Source organism: Saccopteryx bilineata, chromosome X (assembly GCF_036850765.1).
Source record: "Saccopteryx bilineata isolate mSacBil1 chromosome X, mSacBil1_pri_phased_curated, whole genome shotgun sequence".
NCBI lineage: Eukaryota > Metazoa > Chordata > Mammalia > Chiroptera > Emballonuridae > Saccopteryx > Saccopteryx bilineata.
The window spans coordinates 110,358,550-110,379,451 of record NC_089502.1 but is presented as its reverse complement, the minus strand read 5'-3'; the positions used below and the strand labels follow the sequence as shown (position 1 = coordinate 110,379,451).

At 49.3% G+C, this 20,902-nt stretch overlaps 1 long non-coding RNA gene across 1 annotated transcript; it reads right to left on the bottom strand.

Moving 5' to 3' along the window:
* Positions 1–1,099: 1,099 nt before the first annotated feature.
* LOC136316942 (uncharacterized) lies at positions 1,100–19,670 on the bottom strand. Its single transcript, XR_010727822.1, has 4 exons — positions 19,528–19,670; positions 18,790–18,903; positions 8,460–8,711; positions 1,100–1,207 (listed from the first exon to the last, which is right to left on the bottom strand). It is a non-coding gene; the product is annotated as an uncharacterized lncRNA (long non-coding RNA).
* Positions 19,671–20,902: the final 1,232 nt, after the last annotated feature.

Here is a 20,902-nt window from a genome sequence, read left to right as displayed (position 1 = left end):
TAATTGAATGGGAGTTCTCAAGCCAGAGTGCCTCTTGTCTTTCCTGGGGTGCAGATTTCTGACCCAATCAATGGTAAGAGGATTGCAGAGTTGCAGGATGCAAAACAGGTGGCAACTTATGCAAAAGAAACGTGGCTCGCCTGACCAGGCGGTGGCGCAGTGGATAGAGCGTCGGACTGGGATGCGGAAGGACCCAGGTTCGAGACCCCCGAGGTCACCAGCTTGAGCGCGGGTTCATCTGGCTTGAGCAAAAAGTTCACCAGCTTGGACCCAAGGTCGCTGGCTTGAGCAAGGAGTTACTCGGTCTGCTGAAGGCCCCCAGTCAAGGCACATATGAGAGAACAATCAATGAACAACTAAGGTGTCGCAGCGAAAAACTGATGATTGATGCTTCTCATCTCTCTCCGTTCCTGTCTGTCTGTCCCTATCTATCCCTCTCTCTGACTCTCTAAAAAAATAAATAAATAAAATAAAATAAAATAAAAAAGAAACGTGGCTCTCCTTGAGGTTGGGTTATGAGCCTTATAAGCGCCTGCCATTTCATAAGCCCCAGTACAGCCTCGCGAGAACTGCTTTCCTGTCTTCCCTCTCCTCGTCTAGGCACATGCTGCCTTTCTCCCCTCCTTCCTTTGTTCTTTTATTCACTAATCATTTCTTTAATGCCTACTCTCCCAGTTATCTATTGCTGTATAATAAATGATTCCAAAATCTAGTGGCTTCAAAAGAAGACCATTTGTTATATCTCAGAACTTCTGGGGTCAGAGTTTAGCAGGTTTTGACTGGGTGACCCTTTTGTTCCTCGTGGCATCTGTTGCCATTACTCAGTGGTACTGACTGGCAGCCAAGCTGGTCTGGAGGATCAAGGTGCACCATGTCTGATGCTGGGCTCCTGGGCCTCTGTCTCTATTCATGCCTCCCAAGGCCTCTCCACCAGATACCTCTAGTGAGTGAGGCGGCTGTAAGAGTAAGTGTTCCAAGAGACAGGAAGTAGAAGCTGCCAGTCTTTTAAGGCCTGGGCACCAAAATTGGGACAGCAGCCCTTCTGCCATATTCAACTGGTCAATGAAGTCATAGAACCTACCTGGATTTAAGGGAGTGGACTCTCCTTTAAAGGAGCTAAACTCCTTCCTCTTGATGGGAGGCATGTGAAAACACCGGTAGCCATCTTTAATCTGCCACTTCTATCCACTAGGAGTGGTGAGAGGTGCTGTTAAATGAAAGATCAAATAACACGAGTACTACTATTTGTTCCCTTTTTACTTCCTTGAGGTTAAGTCCGTATCTGGGGCTACATTTTCCCATTTCCTTAAGTTACATGAAAAACTATATTTGACACTGGACTGGGGTGAATGGAGGAGGAAGATGGGAGATAGAATCTGGGCAGGGCAGACTTGGTATCGGGAGGTCATGTTCATTGGGGGAGAGATCCAGGAGAGAGGAGTCTGCAGCTCAGACGGCTGGGGCCTGTGGGGTGGGGCAGAGAAGGTGCTGCTGGCAGTTGTCGGGGGAAGGGAGGACCTTGAGATTTCTTAATCTGAGTTTCCTCTAAAAGCAGAACCTGAAATGCAGATCTGGGTCCAAGTGGTTAATATGGGAGGTGACCCCAGGAAGCACAGGAAGGGGCTGGGGAACTGAGATAAGGAGGGAAAGAAAACCAATAAAGGGTGTGCTGAGAACCAGGGGACGTCTGGAGCTCAATCTTGCTGGACCCCAGAGACTCTGGGGACCTACTCCACTGTAGACTAAAGAGCAGGGAAGCTGTGCTGTTTAGGCACCAACTTCCTACTCTCATTGATCAAGAGTTCATCCGGGGTGTTGAGCTGCCAGCACCTTTGCCCTATTCTGCACCAGTGACCATCCCAGGGCAGTCACTGTGTCCAAGAGCTGCCTGTTGGTGGCCTCCAAGGTGACTAAGAGGGTCTGGGCAGTACCCTGACAGTGTCTGCTGAGATGGTTTGTGATGAGATTTTTTTATTCCCTTTGCAGTAAGATATGCACAGGGCCTCTGCCTCACAAACCTCCAGGGGGCGCCTGTCACATTGTATTCTATGTGAAGATGCCCCCCCACCAATGTACAATAAAACTCCACTCTTCACCTGACCAGGCGGTGGTGCAGTAGATAGAGCATCGGACTGGGATGCGGAGGACCCAGGTTTGAGACCCTGAGCTCGCCAGCTTGAGTACGGGCTCATCTGGTTTGAGCAAAGCTCACCAGCTTGGACCCAAGGTCGCTGGCTCGAGCAAGGGGTTACTCGGTTTGCTGAAGGCCTGCAGTCAAGGCACATATGAGAAAGCAATCATTGAACAACTAAGGTGTTGCAATGAAAAACTGATGATTGATGCTTCTCATCTCTCTCAGTTCCTGTCTGTCTGACTCTCTCTCTATTAAAAAAAAACCCCACAAAAAACAAACAAACAAAAACTCCCCTCTTCTACCTTCTTACGAATTCATAAGTACAACCTGCACAGCCTAGGAACGCTTTGGAAACCAGTAGATTCTCTTTGAGGTCCTTGAAGAATGCTGAGTCCTGAGTCAAGGTCAGCTTGAGCCAAAACGAGGAGATACTCAGGGACAAGTGGCACCTGCGGTTACCCTGTACATACTCGTCTCCTTGCAGTCAGGAACAGTGGAAAGGAAGCATTTTCAAAAACATGAAGCTAACTCCTGGGACTCACTCTTGTGTCTTCCAAGACTTAAGAAACACAAGGAGGTACTTTATCCACTGAGGCCAGACCAAGTTAACAGATTCGTTTACCCTTTGTGAGATCCATTCTGTCAGACGTCCCTGTGGCCCTCCTGCCTCCCAGCAATGTGGAAGCAGAAGGAACCACTGGGTCTCAAGCCCTGCACCCCAGTTTAGAGCCCCGTCTCCACCATTCCTAGCTGTGTGACCTGGAGTAACTAACTCGACCCCTCTGAGTTTTTGTCTTTCTGTTTGGAATAATCTCTCAGGCCTCTTAAACCCCAGCAGGCTGTGATTTGTGATTCTGAGGAAGGAGTGAGATGATACGTTTCAGTGAACACTGAGGAGTTAAAAGTACTGCACGAATGGAGAGCTTTCACACGGTTATGGCTGTTACGGCGCTGCAGAGCGCCCTGGAAAACAGCCTCCGTCTCGGTTATTCCCCGCACATAGGAGACCCCCTCCCCTGCCTATACATCTTCGCCCTGCCCCCCACACCCTGAACAGGATCTCTGTATCCTTGGTTACTCCATGAAACCTATATTGAGAGAATCTGCTTTTCTAGTGTTTATTCTTGACAGGGGAGGAGGGCACCCCAGACTCTTAGCTCAGCCATATGCCCTGACAAGCCTCAGGGCAGAAATGCGGCACCACAGGGGCAGAGGGGGGCATTCACCAGTTCATGCCCGCACCCTATTCTGCATAGAATCTATTGGGTGATTGTGTGTTGAGACAAGCAGGCCTTACTGCTCCAACTACCCTCGGTTATGTGTGTGTGTGTGGGGGGGTGGTGCTTTTCTACTGTTCTGCTTCTAAAATTGCCTCTCCATGTTCATCGCAGCATTATTCACAGTGGCCAAGATGTGGAAAGAACCAAACTGCCCCCCCCCATAGAGGATTGGATAAAGAAGGTGTGGTACATATATACAATGGAATACTACTCAGCCACAAGATATGACGACATAGGGTCATTTACGACAACACAGATGGACCTTGAGAACATTAGACTGAGTGAAATAAGTAAATCAGAAAAAGTAAAACTAAAAACTGTATGATTTCACACATAGGTAGGATATAATACTGAGACTCAGGGACATAGATAAAAGTGAAGTGGTGACCCGGGGGAAGGGGCTATAGGGTAGGGGATGAGGGGGGATTGGGGATTGGGGGATGGGTATAAAATATAAGGTGATGGAAAATGATTTGGCATTAGGTGATGGATATACAACATAATTGACTAATCAAATGATGGAGTGATGTTTGCCTGAAATCTATGTACACTTATTGATCAATGTCACCCTGTTAAGATTAATTTTCTAAATAAATTAAAAAAATTTAAAAATAAAGAAATAAAAATGATCTCTAAGCTGTCTCCTTAGCATGCTTTTGGCTGCAAGTGATAGTAACCCGCAAGCTAGGAAGGTTCCCTAGGTAATACTTCAAGGCTTCTCTCCTCTGTGATCCTCTTGGCCCTGCCTTTCTGGATATGTGTGTCAGTTTCAGCCTCCAGCTAGCCCCAAAAGGGCTGCTGCAGTTCCAGGCATCACATGGATACACACAACCTCTAGTAACAAAGAGCCATTCCTTCTAGCCAGTGATAACATTGAAAACATTCAGCTACCAGGACAGCAGGGCACTGACCAGTCAGAAAAGCTCTGGCTGAATGGGTATTGGCTTGCTGAAGAGCAGGAATGTTTTCAGGATTGCCTTCCTCAGAGTAAGAAAGCTCCCCAATGGAATTAGCTCACAGCTCATTGGCTGGAACTGGATCACATGACCCCATTCCCAAAATCAATTTCTAGAGGTTTACCATTGATTGGGTTAGAATGGTAAAGATTTGCCTCTGAACTGGGGATAGAATCCCCTTTCTTGAGGGTGGGCATGTGAATTAGATTCAGGTTTCTTAAAAGTTGGAAATTGGGGAGTCCATCAGTCGCATCGCTTCCCGGACTCCCACCTCCCCAACCTTCTCCAAAAGCACAGGCCCTCACACCGGTTTCAGGTCCACTGGTAAAACTGACCCAAGCATCTTCTTTTTGCCTCCTTGCTTCTTCCAGCAACTACAAGTACTTTATGCTTTTTATGAAATCTATATATATAATTTCTGTGAAATATAAGAACTATTTGGTTCAGTTAGGCCCTTTAGATGGATGGACAAACTGACCACTTATAAATGAGTCATTTGGGAGAGCCTAGGATAAGGTTAATCGAAGACAAATCAGCAGTTTCTGTTCAATTGCCTGCCTCTCTCCCTCTCTTGCTCATTCACACCCCCACAGATCCTCTCCTTGGGTTTAATTGATAGGCAAATTATTGATGGTTCAGTCAGGCCCAGGCCAGGGGGCTGTTTCCAGACTGGAGGTTTTGCCTTTTAGGGATGAGTTGGCCAGAGCCATCAGATAATGGGCCTCTTCCAGAAATGAGGGCGTGATACACTTCCCCCATTCTTTGATATCAATGCTTTGGTTAGTTTGTATTTTATGTGGTGCCTTTCCTCTCAGCAACTCAAGGCCTTTTGCAGAGTCTTATGTAATGGAAAATAATTCTGCAAAGTAGGCAGACAGGGCAAGGCCAGAATCCAGAAACCACATTCCTCATAGATGCACGCAGCGACCCTGCTGGGGCCCATCTGTGTTGGGGCAATGACATTTGTGGCATTTTGAGGCCAGAAAAGAGCCCAGACACAGACAAAGGGGACACAGTTGCCTTTGCTAAGCTTGAAGGATCCCCCTGCCCCTCCCTGTGCTTGGGTGACTGGCTTTTAAATTAAAAAATGGTAGACTTTAAGAAAGAGACAGGTAAGGGAGGGAGGAAGGGGGCAATGAAGAAGCCAGTGAGTACAGGAACAGGTGCTCAACAACCTTGGTCATCCGGGAAATGTAAATTCAATCCACTATGAGGGAACATTATGCCCAACAGAATGACTAATACATCAGAACAAATCAAAACTAATACTAAGTGCCAGTAAGGATGTGGAGCAACTGGAACTTCATAAGCTGCTGATGGGATATAATTTAGCATAGCCATTATGGAAAAATCTACAGTAGCCACTCAAGTTCTGAACAGATGCTCACCCTATGACCCAGCAATTCCCCTTCAAGGTAAATACCCATAGGTAGTACATATGTTCACAAAAAGACCTACACAATAACATTCCAAACCTATCTAGAATGGCTATATATTTATTTATTTATTTTGTATTCACAGATGGGACCACAGCAGATGCTGCCAACCCACTCACATCCCCTGGGTTGCCCCCACCCGCCACCAGAGCACTTACAGATATTTCATTGAAAACAGACCTCTTCCTGAATCTCTCTGCATGAGCATGCTCTCTGGCCAAGCGGATGCTCCATGGCATGCCCTGCTGTGCGGAAGCCTGGGGAAATAAATGCCTCTCAACCAATGAGGGGCCAGAATTGGCAGATAAATACTCCAGCTTCCCTGTGCCTTGGAGGCGTGATCCTGAGGCATGTTGCACAGGGCTTTCAGCTGGTCCCCATGGGACTGAGCCCCAGTTGCTCACAGTGGGAACCCACTCGCTGGCAGCCTTTACTGGCCTCCTCTCTGCCCTGTCTCGCTTCACTCTTCCCTTACTGTGCTTCCTGGATCACCTCCCAATGATCTGCACCTAGATTCTTGCCTCAAGGCCTGCTTTACGGATAACCCAACTAAGTCACACATTGGTTTGCACCGAACCTTTCCTCAACCGGCACAATGGCTTGCAGATCTTTTCCTATCGGCACATGTGGAAGGGCTGTTTATTATTCCATAGTCTAGGTGTGCCATACTTAATATCCCCAGTCTTCTCTTGTTGGACATGGAGGTTGCTTTTGCTGTTATGAACAACGTAGCAAGGAGCAGCGTTGTGCACACATCTATCCACAAATAGCCAATAGATCGGAAAGAGAACTTTCTAGAAGTTCAGTTGCTGGCTCAAAAGCTAAGAGAACAGTTCTGATCTGGACTCAAGGGTGGCTCTGGGCCCTGGCCAGTTGGCTCAGCAGTAGAGCGTCGGCCTGGCATGCGGGGGACCCGGGTTCGACTCCCGGCCAGGGCATATAGGAGAAGCGCCCATTTGCTTCTCCACCCCCCCTCCTTCCTCTCTGTCTCTCTCTTCCCCTCCCGCAGCCAAGGCTCCATTGGAGCAAAGATGGCCCGGGCGCTGGGGATGGCTCCTTGGCCTCTGTCCCAGGTGCTAGTGTGGCTCTGGTCGCGGCAGAGCGACGCCCCGGAGGGGCAGAGCATCGCCCCCTGGTGGGCAGAGCGTCACCCCTGGTGGGCGTGCCGGGTGGATCCCGGTCGGGCGCATGCGGGAGTCTGTCTGACTGTCTCTCCCCATTTCCAGCTTCAGAAAAATACAAAAAAAAAAAAAAAAAAAAAAAAAAAAGGTGGCTCTGGAGCTCAAGTTTGAAGGTGGCAGGAATAGAGTGAGTCCAGCCTGGGGACATTGTTTGCAGTGAGGAGCCAGCATGCCTGTAGAGGGCCTGCCTGCCCGAGACTGTACCCAGGGGTCTCTGTGCATTTGAGGGGTCTTCTGTGTGCTCCGACACAACAGAAGGGCCCTCTCCCCAAGTCACTGTCTTCAAGAACCCCCAACATCCCATTTCACATGTCCACACCCCACTTCTGTGTTTGTGCCATAAACAGTTGTTTTTCAAGCACAAGTTGCCACTTTTCAGATGAAAAACAACTTGTTTTGAGAGTATGCACTCCTAAGATCTTCAGGCTCTTCTATCGGGCTGACGGGTTGAAAGAAATGAACTCTTAAGGTAGGTGGAATTGGTGAGGAACCTGGGAATAGGTCCACGGAGAGCACAGGAAGCGTCTTCTATAATTTCGTCCTCTATTCACTTATGAACACTTGCAGTGTTTACCTGATCATCAGTCCATTTAGAAAACAAAGTTTAAAGGTATTAAGCATGACCTGTGGTGGCGCAGTAGCTAAAGCCTCGACCTGGAACACCGAGGTCACTGGTTAGCCGCGCCAGGCTTGCCCAGGCAAGGCACAAACAAGAAGCTTCTTGTTCCTCTGGCCGCCCCCCCCTTCTCTCTCTCCTCTCTCTGAAATCAATAAATAAAATCTTTTACTAAAAAAGAGATAAAGGTATTAAAATACTTATTTGTTCCTCTCTTGAGTTACTTGCTGCCTGTCAGCTGCCTACTTGATCTCACCTTAAAATATAGATCAAGGTGCCCAGTCCTTGCTCTAAGGACTTGAACTATCGCAAGATGAGACAACAAAGGCTGGAAGCAGCAATGGTGCAACTGCCCAGAAAGTCAAGGTTCTTGACAGAGAGAAAGGAAGGGGTTCTTCTTTCCTTGTCTTTTTCTTCTCTCTCTCTCTCTCTCTCTCTCTCTCTCTCTCTCTCATGCACAGACACGCACACACATGCACACACATGCACGCATACACGCACACACACATGTCCTCAATAAAATCTTCTGGAGAAAAAGAAATCTGTGAAGAAGCGTCAAAAGACATGAAGGGATATTTTGTTGGCTTTCTGTGTGTGTGAAGTATGAATGTCGTATCTTTTCTCTCTCTCTCTCTCTCTCACTCACACACACCCCCCGCAAAAGCACCAATTCAGGATCTGAGCCCTCGTGAGAATCTGATGTCCACATTGCATCTGACTCCAACTCCGAGGCTATCCTGGGTGTCAAGCCAGGAAAAGCAGAACAGTTAGTCAGCCACCCCACCAACCACGCTTACGAAAGGCAGCTCAGGGAAAAGTCTGTCCCCCCTGTACTTGGGGAGGACCTAGGACTCACCTGGCCTCCAGAGATGTTCTTCCGGCTGCATAGGGAATATTCCACTCCTGGAGGTGTCAGTTTTGGGGTCTGGAGAGAGACGTGGCAAAGGAAGGGTGTCCTCCCAGGCATCCCAGAAGATGTGGGAAGTTGAATTCTGATCCTGTTGCCAAAGGTGTGCAATTCAAAGGAGGGATGTAGTCAGAAATGATTCGGAGGAGTAGTGATGCTGACCAGTATTCTTTTTTTTTTCTTCTTCTTATTTTTCCAAAGCTGGAAACGGGGAGAGACAGTCAGACAGACTCCTGCATGCGCCTGACCGCGATCCACCCGGCACGCCCACCAGGGGCAACGCTCTGCCCACCAGGGGGCGATGCTCTGCCCCTCCGGGGCGTTGCTCTGCCGCGACCAGAGCCATCCCCAGCGCCCGGGCCATCTTTGCTCCAATGGAGCCTTGGCTGCGGGAGGGGAAGAGAGACAGAGAGGAAGGAGATGGGGAGGGGTGGAGAAGCAAATGAGCACTTCTCCTGTGTGCCCTGGCCGGGAATCGAACCCGGGTCCCCCGCACGCCAGGCCGACGCTCTACCGCTGAGCCAACCGGCCAGGGTCAGACCAGTATTCTTATTCATTGAGCGCTCACCCCAGGTACAGATAACCCTACGTTTTCTTCCTTCATATCCAGGCGAGGCCCCTGTGCCTGAAGCACGTCAGAGTCATCTCGGTAGGTAGCTGCAGTACACCTCCCTTCTCAGCTCCTGGTGACTCCCTCCCCTCAACACCCCCCACCCATCCTTCACACTCCTGCCTTCCACCCCTGGAGATGCAGCATAGCAGAGTAGTTGTGGGCAGGGACTCTGGAGCCAAACAGCCTAGGCTGGAATCCTAGCACTACCAGTGACCAGCTCTGAGACCCTGGACAAGTCACTTAACTGCTTGTAATACCAGCCACTGAGGCCAGGCGGGTTGACACTGGAATCGGACAGATGGCCGAAAAACTGCGGAGCCGGAAAGGGTTGGGCCATTCCTTTTAATGGAGTCTCACAACAGCAGACAAGCACACAGGCAGGGAAAACTGCCTTTCAGGGAAGCAAACAGCAAAATGGCCCCTCGCAGTGGCGGGCAGATAATCCACGCATCCGCAAGCCCCCTGAGCACGGGCACCCATAGCCTTATACAGGCCATACGCACGGGTGCTACCACGTGCTCGCGCACTAATCAGGCAAAGGGCTTGCAGCCGGTAAACCAGCGAGCAAGCCTAACACAGCTGCCCCATACTTCTCTATGCCTCAGTTTCCTCATCTGTTTGTTGTGAGGGTCAACACTTGGCAAGTGACTCTGACAGTGCCTGACACATGGTGAGCACTGAATACGTGTTTGTTAAATAAAAACAATTGCATGTCCCCTTGCCTATGGAAGGTAGCGGCCTTTTGCTGAAGGTCTGAAGCTGATGGTGGATAATTACAGTCAGTGAAGGACAAGAAGCAACTTTAGGAAGCAATCTAAGATGGCCACATAGAAAGATCCTGAACTTCCTTGCTCTCACAGACACACCAAATCTACATCCACGTCCAGAACAATTTCCTTTGAAAAAGACAGGAAAACTAGCATACCAGCTCCTTCATACCAACAAGTGAGGAGAGAACCACAATGGGACAGGAAGGAGGGGCTGAGACCCAGTCTCGCCAGAAAACCTACCCCAGCACGGTGACCCCCAGTCAGCGGGAGCTCAAGACCACGAGCCTCTCCCTGAGGAGTGAAGGGTCTGAACCCCACATGGGGCACCCCAGCTTTTAAGACCTGCACCTGAGAGACAAACTCCCAAATATCTGGCTTTGAAAACCAACAGGGCTCTTGTCCACAAGACCCAAAGGGCTTTAGCAAATGGAGAAACCCCAGTTTAAAAGGCTCGTGGGAAGGAACAGCTACAAATTGAATGTCCTACAATTTCCTGGCTGGGGAGTCTCAGCCTGCCCATGGAAAACTCAAAAATTCTTATTACTTTGTTCCCAGAGTAAGTTAGCACCCTTTGTTCCAACCTCCTCGTTCCAGAGGCTGCCCTGCTCTGATCCTTCCTGAAATCATTGATGTAGTTTCCTGCACAGAACCCTTTGTCCTGGGTCTCCATCCTTAGCATCCTATAGGCGATCTTATTTAATCCTTAAAATAGCCCTCCGAGCTGAGTCCTGCTAGAACCCATTTCTTAGCTGAGGAGATAATAGTCTGAGGCAATTGCCACAAATCAGTTGAGCGTGGAGCTGAGACTCAAACCTAGCTCTGTCTAAATGCTCCTAACCACTACCCCATACTGCCTTCACACACAGGAAAATAAAAAAGCTGTTTTAAAGGAGACCAGAACTTCTGTGCCTTACTCTCTGAGTGACCCTACTCTAGGTTCAATTAAAAACACTATTGCTTCTGCTACTATGAAAAACAGTTCGGCAGTTCCTCAAAAAATTAAAAATAGGACTACCGTATGATCCAGCAATCTCACTTCTGGATATTTATGCAAAAAAAAAATTGAAAGCAGAGATTTTTTTTTTTTTTAATTTTCTGAAGCTGGAAACGGGGAGAGACAGTCAGACAGACTCCCACATGCGCCCGACCAGGATCCACCCGGCATGCCCACCAGGGGCGACGCTCTGCCCACCAGGGAGCGATGCTCTGCCCCTCCGGGGTGTCGCTCTGCTGCGACCAGAGCCGCTCTAGCGCCTGGGGCAGAGGCCAAGGAGCCATCCCCAGCGCCCGGGCCATCTTTGCTCCAATGGAGCCTTGGCTGCGGGAGGGGAAGAGAGAGACAGAGAGGAAGGAGGGGGGGTGGAGAAGCAAATGGGCGCTTCTCCTATGTGCCCTGGCCGGGAATCGAACCTGGGTCCCCCGCACACCAGGCCGACGCTCTACCGCTGAGCCAACCGGCCAGGGCCGAAAGCAGAGATTTGAAGAGATATTTTTCACACTCATCTTCACAGCAGCATTAATCACAGTCACTAAGAAGTGGAAGCAGCCTAAATATCCACCGATGGCTGAACAGATGAACAAAATGTGATAGACACTTAGAAACGAAGGCAATTCTGACACGGCACGGCATGGATGAACCTTGTGGACATTAAGTGAACTAAGCCAGTCACAAAAAGACAAATACTGCCTGATTCCACTTATAGACGTCTCACAGAAACAGAAAGTGGAAGAGTGGTTACCAGGAGCTGGGAGGTGGGGGGAAAGAGGAGTTGTTCAATGAGTACAGATTTTCAGTTTTTCGAAATGAAAAAATTCTAGAGATCTGTTGCACGATAATGTGAACATATTTAACACTACTGAATTGTACACTCAAAACAATTAAGATGATAAATTACATATTATATGTTTTTTTTTATTACAATTTAAAACTTTTTTTTAAGTGAGAAGAGGGGAGATAGACAGACTCCCGCATGTACCCTGACGCTCAGACAAATCGAGCTATCCTCAGCGCCTGAGGCTGAAGCTCAAACCACCTGTGAGGGTGGAAGAGAAAGAGAAGAGGGGAAGGAGGGGAAGAGAAGCAGATGGTTGCTTCTCCTGCATGCCCTGACTAGGAATTGAACCCAGAACGTTTGCACACTGGGCTGACGCTCCATTCACAGAGCCAGGACCCAATTTAAAACTTTTGAAGGTTAAAAATTAAAAAATTCTAAGACACTATTGCTTCTGAAACATTCAATGTTTAACCCACTCTGACTTTGCATGATTTTGAAATCTCTTTTGCAGAACACAAGTCCTGACTTTACCGGGAAATTGCTTAAGCTTCCCCAGGCCATCTCCAAGCAACATGTTTCTTTACACCTCCGCTCCTCAACTGTGTTGAGTTCAGAGATTCTTACTGCTTTGGGGGTCTCAGAAAGCTTTTCAGAATCTGATGGAAGCTGCCATGCTCTCCCCACCTCCATACCTCAGATGCACATATGCATTGACACAAATCATTTCCTATGATTCAGAAGACTCCTAAATACCCTCGGGCTTCCCCATGGTCTTCCAGGACCCCAGAATGAGATTCCCTTGCATAGAGAATCTTCCCCTGATTGGCTCAAAGATTCATCATTAGTTATCTGCTTTACCTTCCAGTGAAATCAAGGAAAAGGAAAGTTTCTTATAAAAAGATTATTTGTGGGGCCCTGGCTGGTTGATTCAGTGGTAGAGCATCGGCCTGGTGTGTGTATGTCCCAGGTTTCATCCCTAGTCAGGGCACACAGGAGAAGTGAGCATTTGCTTCTCCCCCCCTCCCCTCCCCTTCTCTCCTTCTCTCCTTCTCTCTCTCTCTCTCTTCCTCTCCCACAGCCATGGCTCAATTGGTTTGAGTGCATCGGCCCCCTGGGCACTGAGGATGGCTCCATGGAGCCTTAGCCTCAGGTGCTAAAAATAGCTTAGTTGTGAGCATGGCCCCAGATGAACAGAGCATTGGCCCCAGATGGGGGTTGCTGGGTGGATCCCAGTCACAGAGCATGCAGGAGTTTGTCTCTCTATCTCCCCTCCTCTCACTTGGAAAAGGAGAAGAAAAAGAAAAAAAAAAAGGCCATTTGTGGCATCTCATCCAATCAGAAGGGTGTTATATTATCTGTGTGACAATTTACTCTAAAGCATCTCAATATATACAGTGGTGTGTGTGTATGTGTGAGTGTGTGTGTGTGTGTGTGCACATGTGCACACATAAATATACTTACCCAAGGGGCAGTTGGTTAGCATTCAGAAGAACTTAACCAAGAACCACACTCCAAAAATGGTTGCTCAAGTACTTCAAATATCCTTATCTAACTCTACCAGAGGATCCCTTAACTAGCATAGGTATCTTAGAAATATTGGCATATGGCTTAAGATTACAGGCTCTTTGCCTGGGCAGGAACATGGCTAGTCAAGCCACCTGACTCCCTCAGAGCTACACTCTAATTTGGAGTTTCATTTGGTCCTCTATCATCTCCCCATTTTCTGAGGACTGTGGCGCCTGATCCCTCCAAAGGCTTGGCTGACCCCGTCAAGGGCACATGATTGCATCCTTGCATGCAGACAGCCTATCAGAGGGCCTGAGGACAGTGAGACACTACTGAGCCTACAGGAACAGGTTACATCACTGTCTCTGTACCTGCTTCCTAATAATTGATCATACAACTGGTCAGATTCCATCAGAGGCTTGCTTTCATTCCAATATGCCACCTGGCAGTGTGTGGTGGGGAAAGACAATCCATTTTCCTGGCAGCAAGATCAGCTGGGGGATGCCCACAAGCTGTCCAAGTCAAATGAGATTTTGCTGTATTCAGAAATCCAACTGTGTCATTTGGACTCAGTTTCTCGCTCTCTCCTCCTGGCTCTGGCTTCATTCTTAGGCTCCCTGGTGATGGCAAGATGGCAGCAGCATCTTGTCATATTCACTCTGGTGCACATTTGGCATGGGAAGTAAAGAGCATATTTCCCTGAGAGCCCTAACAAGTCCCCAAGTGAGTCTGATTGCCATTTTTGCCTAACTTGGATCATGTGACTATCCATGATCCAATCACTGATGATGGGGAAAAGGTGTTCTGACAGGCTAGGTATGGGTAACATGTCACTCCAGGCAGAGGTGTCAATTCTCAGTGGCTTGAGAGTAGTCGGGGTGAATGGCAGATTAAAGATGGCCACAAAGTCTTTGCCAAAGATGGCCACAAAGTCATTCTTCCACATTGAGAGGTAGAGTCCATTTCCCCTCCCCTTGAATCTAGGTCTGGCTTGTGCCTTGTTTTGATGGAAACAAATAAACAAAATATATATATATATATGTAGTAAATATGACACTGTGTAAATTTCAAGGGTGGACCTTAAGAAATGTGTGGATTCTTCTGCCTTTTGAGTCAGCCATCCCACTTTTAGGAATAAAAAAGGAAACAAACAGGCCCTGGCCGGTTGGCTCAGTGGTAGAGCGTTGGCCTGGCGTGCAGAAGTCCCGGGTTCAATTCCCGGCCAGGGCACACAGGAGAAGCGCCCATCTGCTTCTCCACCCCTCCCCCTCTCCTTCCTCTCTGTCTCTCTCTTCCCCTCCCGTAGCCAAGGCTCCATTGGAGCAAAGATGGCCCGGGCGCTGGGGATGGCTCCTTGGCCTCTGCCCCAGGCGCTAGAGTGGCTCTGGTCTCAACAGAGTGACCCCCTGGAGGGGCAGAGCATCGCCCCCTGGTGGGCAGAGCGTCGCCCCCTGGTGGGCGTGCCAGGTGGATCCCGGTCGGGCGCATGTGGGAGTCTGTCTGACTGTCTCTCCCCGTTTCCAGCTTCAGAAAAATACACACACACAAAAAAGGAAACAAACAAATAAAAAAAAAAACAAAAAAACAAACAAAATAAGAAATGTGTGGATTCTGTTTTTGAGTGCTTGGAACACACTCTCGTGGAATGCTGTGAGGAAGTCCAAGCAGCTTGTGGAGAGGCTCATAAGGGGTAGAATAAAGGAACTCTGGCTAACACCCCCAGCTGATCTCCCAAACGGCACCCAGTACTATCTGCCAGCTCTGTGGGTCAGGCCATCATGAACAGTCTAGACTAGCTGGGCCTCCAGACACCATGAGGAGCAGAAGAATCACCCAGCTGAGCCTGGTTGATTCACAGAACCATGAGAAATCATGAATTGTTATTATTTGAAGTCATGAAGTTTGGGGATAGTTTGTTACACAGCCTTAGATAGCTGATACAGAGTGGCTCCCCAAATGAAAATCAGAAGGTTTTCCTGGAAATTAAAGAAGTGAATATTAGATAGACAACAGACGGAAATTCACTACAACCACCTAGTCTGTGTAGTCAACTCTTCTTGGCAACTGATAGACTCAGGAAGACATGAATTTTTCTGTACTAGCATTCCAGTATCTATTCACCAGTTTAGTAAGTGTCCACAGCTAGCTTCCCGATCCCAGACTCACAGCTCTAGCAATGGGTTTTCTTTTTTCTTTTTTGTATTTTTCTGAAGCTGGAAACGGGGAGAGACAGGCAGACAGACTCCCGCATGCGCCTGACCGGGATCCACCCAGCACGCCCACCAGGGGCGACGCTCTGCCCACCAGGGGGCAATGCTCTGTCCCTCCGGGGCGTCGCTCTGTTGCGACCAGAGCCACTCTAGCGCCTGGGGCAGAGGCCAAGGAGCCATCCCCAGCGCCCGGGCCATCTTTGCTCCAATGGAGCCTCGGCTGCGGGAGGGGAAGAGAGGAAGGAGGGGGGGTGGAGAAGCAAATGGGTGCCTCTCCTATGTGCCCTGGCTGGGAATCGAACCCGGGTCCCCCGCATGCCAGGCCGATGCTCTACCACTGAGCCAACCGGCCAGGGCCTCTAGCAATGGGTTTTAAACACAGCTGCTCCATCAGTGGCTCCTGGCCTTCCTGCATGGGGCAAAGATGGTGGCTTTTTTTGTGGGTCAGTCCCGTAGGGTTCTGGGAATTGTTCCTGGAGACCCAGCCTGGAATACCTGCAACAGCCCTTCTGTAGTTGGTTGAGTGACCTGCCAAAAGCTAGGTCTGTGTCCTAACCCATTGAGCCTGTGTGTGTGACCTTATTTGGTGAAAAGAGTCTTTACAGATGTAATTATCGATTTCAAGATATTGAGAGGAGATCATCCTGGATTACCTAGGTGGGCCCTAAATCTAATGGCAGGGGTTGTGTAACAGATGGTAGAGGAGAGGAGAGAAAAAAGACCATGTGAGATATAGGCCAAGAGAGACAGTGACAGACGGTGCCAAAGCCACCAGAAGCTGAAAGGGGCAAAGGATTCTCCCATGGAGCCTCCAGAAGGAGCCTGGTCTGACCCTGATTTTAGAATGCCGGCTTCAGAATGGTGAGAAAATCCATTTCTGTTGTTTTAAGCCCCCAGTTTGTGGTCATTAGTTATGGTGGCTTCAAGAAACAAATATATCTTTCAAAGATTCTGTAAGCACCAACTTCTTTGTATTAAATCCCTGTCTGCTTAAAATATCTGGACTAGTTTCTGTTTCTTGCACCGAACCCTGAGTGTTAAATTCCTTTCTCATCCTGGAAACGGAAGACCAAGCAAACCAGAGAGCATATTGTGAATATAGGTCCCAGGGACATACTCAGATTTGAGGCTCACAAACTGGTACCACACATGGTGTTGCTGTCAGCCTCACAGGCAGGTTCCTCTCTCACAGTTCGGCAGAAACACTGATCCTGATAGAGTCTTCTTCTCATTGCCAGGGTGGCGGCAAGAGTTTATTCTTCAAATTATTCTGCAGCCAGCACCCCCGGCTCACCTCTGCCAAGGGCCCAATGCCCCTGCACTGTGGGAGGGTAGAGCCAGGCAGAATCCCGAAATGCCCACCTCTTGTTTCTTTATCCCATAGGGTCCCAAAAGGAGCTGGAAACCACCAGACATTATTGAGGGTCTTTACCCCAATACCAGCAAAAAGGCTCTAGCCACGGTCATTTCTAAAAGAGCAGGTTACCCTGGCCGGTTGGCTCAGCGGTAGAGCGTCGGCCTAGCGTGCGGAGGACCTGGCTTCGATTCCCAGCCAGGGCACATAGGAGAAGCGCCCATTTTCTTCTCCACCCCTCCGCCGCGCTTTCCTCTCTGTCTCTCTCTTCCCCTCCCGCAGCCAAGGCTCCATTGGAGCAAAGATGGCCCGGGCGCTGGGGATAACTCTGTGGCCTCTGCCTCAGGCGCTAGAGTGGCTCTGGTCGCAACATGGCGATGCCCAGGATGGGCAGAGCATCGCCCCCTGGTGGGCAGAGCGTCGCCCCCTGGTGGGCGTGCCGGGTGGATCCCGGTCGGGCGCATGCGGGTGTCTGACTGTCTCTCCCTGTTTCCAGCTTCAGAAAAATGAAAATAAATAAATAAATAAATAAATAAATAAATAAATAAATAAATAAATAAAATAAAATAAAATAAAATAAAATAAAATAAAAGAGCAGGTTGTTTTGGCTGGCTTTCTCTCTCCAAACCAGGACTCTAGGTTTTCATGGAAAGGCAGGTGGTGTGTGTACGTGGCTGTCTCTTAATCTCCGTGTCTGTGTTTCTGTGTGTATGGTTGCGTGTACATTTCTGTGAGCTTGTGTTTGGATGTGTGTGTGTATTTCTGTGTATGTCTGTATTTCTGCATGTGTGTATTTAATTGTGCGTGTGTATTTATCTATGTGTGCAGAGAGGGTGTCAGCAGAAGTGAAGTGGCTATGGTTACTGTTAATACCATAAACTTGAGCTATTGTCTTCATAAATAGGAGGCTGGAGATGGTCTCTTGCTGCTTACCACTGTGCCGTTGAAATGATATTGCTGGGGAGGACTCCTTGTTGCGTTCTGCAAGCATAACCACATAAACCAGGAAGGGCGAGTGCAACTCCATGGAAACCCAGGTGGGATCCGCTGTGTCCGTGGAGCTCCTAAGCCTGAGTGCTATAGTACCTCCTGGCCTTTGTGCTGGGGGTCAAGATCAAAACCATGGAAATCCCTGCTAGTAAAGGTGACATCACCGCAGTGCTTCTCGATAAATTTCCAGTGGTGCCTGTGTTGATGGTTATTTATTAAGCACACTTTCTGCACCTGGAGCTGTTCCAGCCACTGGCTTTACGGAGAGAAGTCCATCCCCCTTCGGGCCTTCAGTAAGCTCTTGACCTGGTGTGGTGTGATTAACACTGGGCAAGGCAGGGGACAGGGAGTCATGAAGCTGCTGGTGGCTCAGGCCAGTTCTGTCCTTTCGATCTTGAAGCCAGGTCTCTAGAAATGGGTCTTCATGACCAAGCCCCAACCTTGGAATGGGCCCTAAAGAAATTCTGTTTCATCCTCTGGCTACTTCCAAAGGAACAGGAGTGCCACATCAATTTCTGCATGCCTTCAGAATCCTGACCTTGAATCCCCCTCATTGGGCCTGGGGCCCTGCTGGCACCCCCCACCTCATCTGCATCCCTAGGGGCACACCCCTCTATCAGCCGGGCCATGCCAGGCCCCTGATGTCTGCCCAGCTGGGTCTCCTGTCCTTGCTGATGAGGCGGTGGCTGGAAATGTCTTGAAACTTGGGGCCTGGCCACGCTTGCTGTCCCATCGGAATATATCGAAGCCCTGGTTCTAACAGCAGCAATGGCAGAGGCCCATACAGCTTCAGCCTTCAGAGTCCCTCAGACGCCTGCCCACTATCCAGACCGCTCCTGAAAGGGCAGTGTTGCCTGGAAACCAGCCTGTGACCCCTGAGCATCAGCTCTGGTTGGGTGAGCACCGTGTGGCCCTGGCGCTCTGCCAGGGATGCAGCGAAGCCGGGGTTTCCAAGTGAGTTCAGAGGAACGAAAGGCAAAGAAGAGAAGCCAAGGGCTGGGGTGGGGGCTGAGGAAGGTGGAGGGAGCACAGCTGGAGCAGTCCATGCTCCAGAACCTCACCTCCTGCGGGAGAAACAATTAGCAGGGGCTGTCGGTTGCTGGGTGCTCAGCGTGTACTAAGTGCAGGATACGCAGCTTCACACCAGGCCTCACAACAGCAGCAATGAGTCCTGCCTATGAAGTGAGGAAACGGAGAAACACAGCTCAAGTACCTGCCCACAGTTAGAACATGTGGTCTGATTCCCGCGGGCTCCCTCGGGCGCCGCTATGGAAGTCTCAGACCTGCCGGTGGTCAGATTCCCTGCCGGAGTGCAGGCTGGAGGAGCGTGGGGACACGCACACGTGGTTCCGTCCCTCCTCCAGCCTCATCTCTGTCTCCCCTCAGTGGCACCCGAGCTCTGGCCCCTTCTTCCCTCCTTCCTCGAGGCTCAGAGCATTAAGGTTGCCACCAGGGCCCGGGCTCCCAGCAGCCTCTGTGCTGACTCCGCTGCCATTCATCACGGGGGCTCTCTTGGACGTCCGTGTTGAGAAACAAATGTTCTCCCCCTTTAGTAAATCATGTGAAACATCACACACAGGGACAGTTGGTTAGAACACAAGCTACTGCTTTCCTACAAGGTGAGGACAGCGAAGACACAAAATGTATGCAGGGCTGCACACGGGCAGTGCCCAGCCTGCCAGCTCAGCACATCCTGGCTTCCCTGAAGGTGCCCCTCGGCCTCGGGCGCTGGGCCAGCTGGGCACCGTGTCTCCCTCCCCAGCCCTTGAGGGAACAAGGTCGTCTTTCCGGTTGGTTACCTGGACACCTGCAAGCCGGGCAAACACAGCTCCCCAACACCTCAGCTTGGTTGGCCTCCTCTCTCTGGTTCTCGAAACCAGAAATCTCACCAATGCGGTTCCTGTGTCGGAAGGGAGGGGCGGGGCGGGGAGGAGTGGATAAAGCCACATCGTGCCGTTGACTAATCATATTACTGGACTCTTTTATAGCCCTTGACCTTTCTTCTCGTTGTGTTCAGGTTCCAAGACCCAGGCTCCCATCCTAAGAACACTTAATCGTTGGAATAAATCTTATGTTAGTTATTTACACCTTAGTATGAATTGAAGTCAATGAACTAATTCTGTATCCCAGGAGGATTTGCATTTAAATCTTTCTGGAGGGAAGTCATTATGCAATGAGAGATTTGTCCTCATTAAAGGGATTTTGATTCATAATCCCACAATGCAGAGAGACATTTTAGGGGGCACAATGCTCCCACAGACTGGAAATCCCACAGCTTTATCCACCGGTCTTGTTTCCAAACTGTCTAAAGTAGGTCAGCTTCTTCCCTCTGTGCTCTCTTATTGTCTCCAACCTAAATTGATCCTGGGGTTTGAGAGTTTTTGTTGACTCACCTTTATGATTCATCTAAGAATCATAAGATTTCAGGTCTGGTGGGACCTTGGAGATCAAATATTGCAAGTTTCTAGATGAAGAAACAGAAACTCAGAGAAAGAGAGAGAAGTGATATGCCCAAGATTTCACAGCAAGTTACAGCAAAGCTGAGACCAGAGCCCAGATTTCCTGGCTCCCGGCGCAGTCCACTGTGCCACAGTAAGACCCATAAATAACTCTAAACCAAACACTAGCATTGTTTGCAAAGTGAGGTCCAGGCAGAAGCCCTCTGCTTACTAAACTACAGAGCATGGGCCTGTACCAGGGGTCTGGCCCTTCCAGCGTTAATGACACAGGTAGCCTTTATGTGCCTTGGGAGGAATGTTTCTAGAAGCATTTGATCTAGAAAAGGAGGCCCACGAGCTCCCCTTATTGCAGACAAGGTATAGAGGCCGGAGAGACCTGAGCCAAGCTTGTTGTTTTCACTGTTCAAACACTTCTCCTGAATTTTGCAACAAGAGGTTTTCGTTTTATTTTCTAAACAACCTATAGCCCCTCATCTTTCAAAAGTAAATCCAGCCTTGGCCATGTCCACCAAGCCAACTTTCTCAGTTACTTACCTCACCAACCAGCACAAGGGCCCCTTTCCTATCTGGGATCAGCCTTTGTCTAAATTTGATTTGAATTTATCTCAGAAATACAGGCCAAAAGGATGATGACCCAAATCAACACGTGGTCAGGTGAATTAACAGACACTGGAAACAGACTTCTTGGATTCAAATTTCACTTCTGCCACCTCCC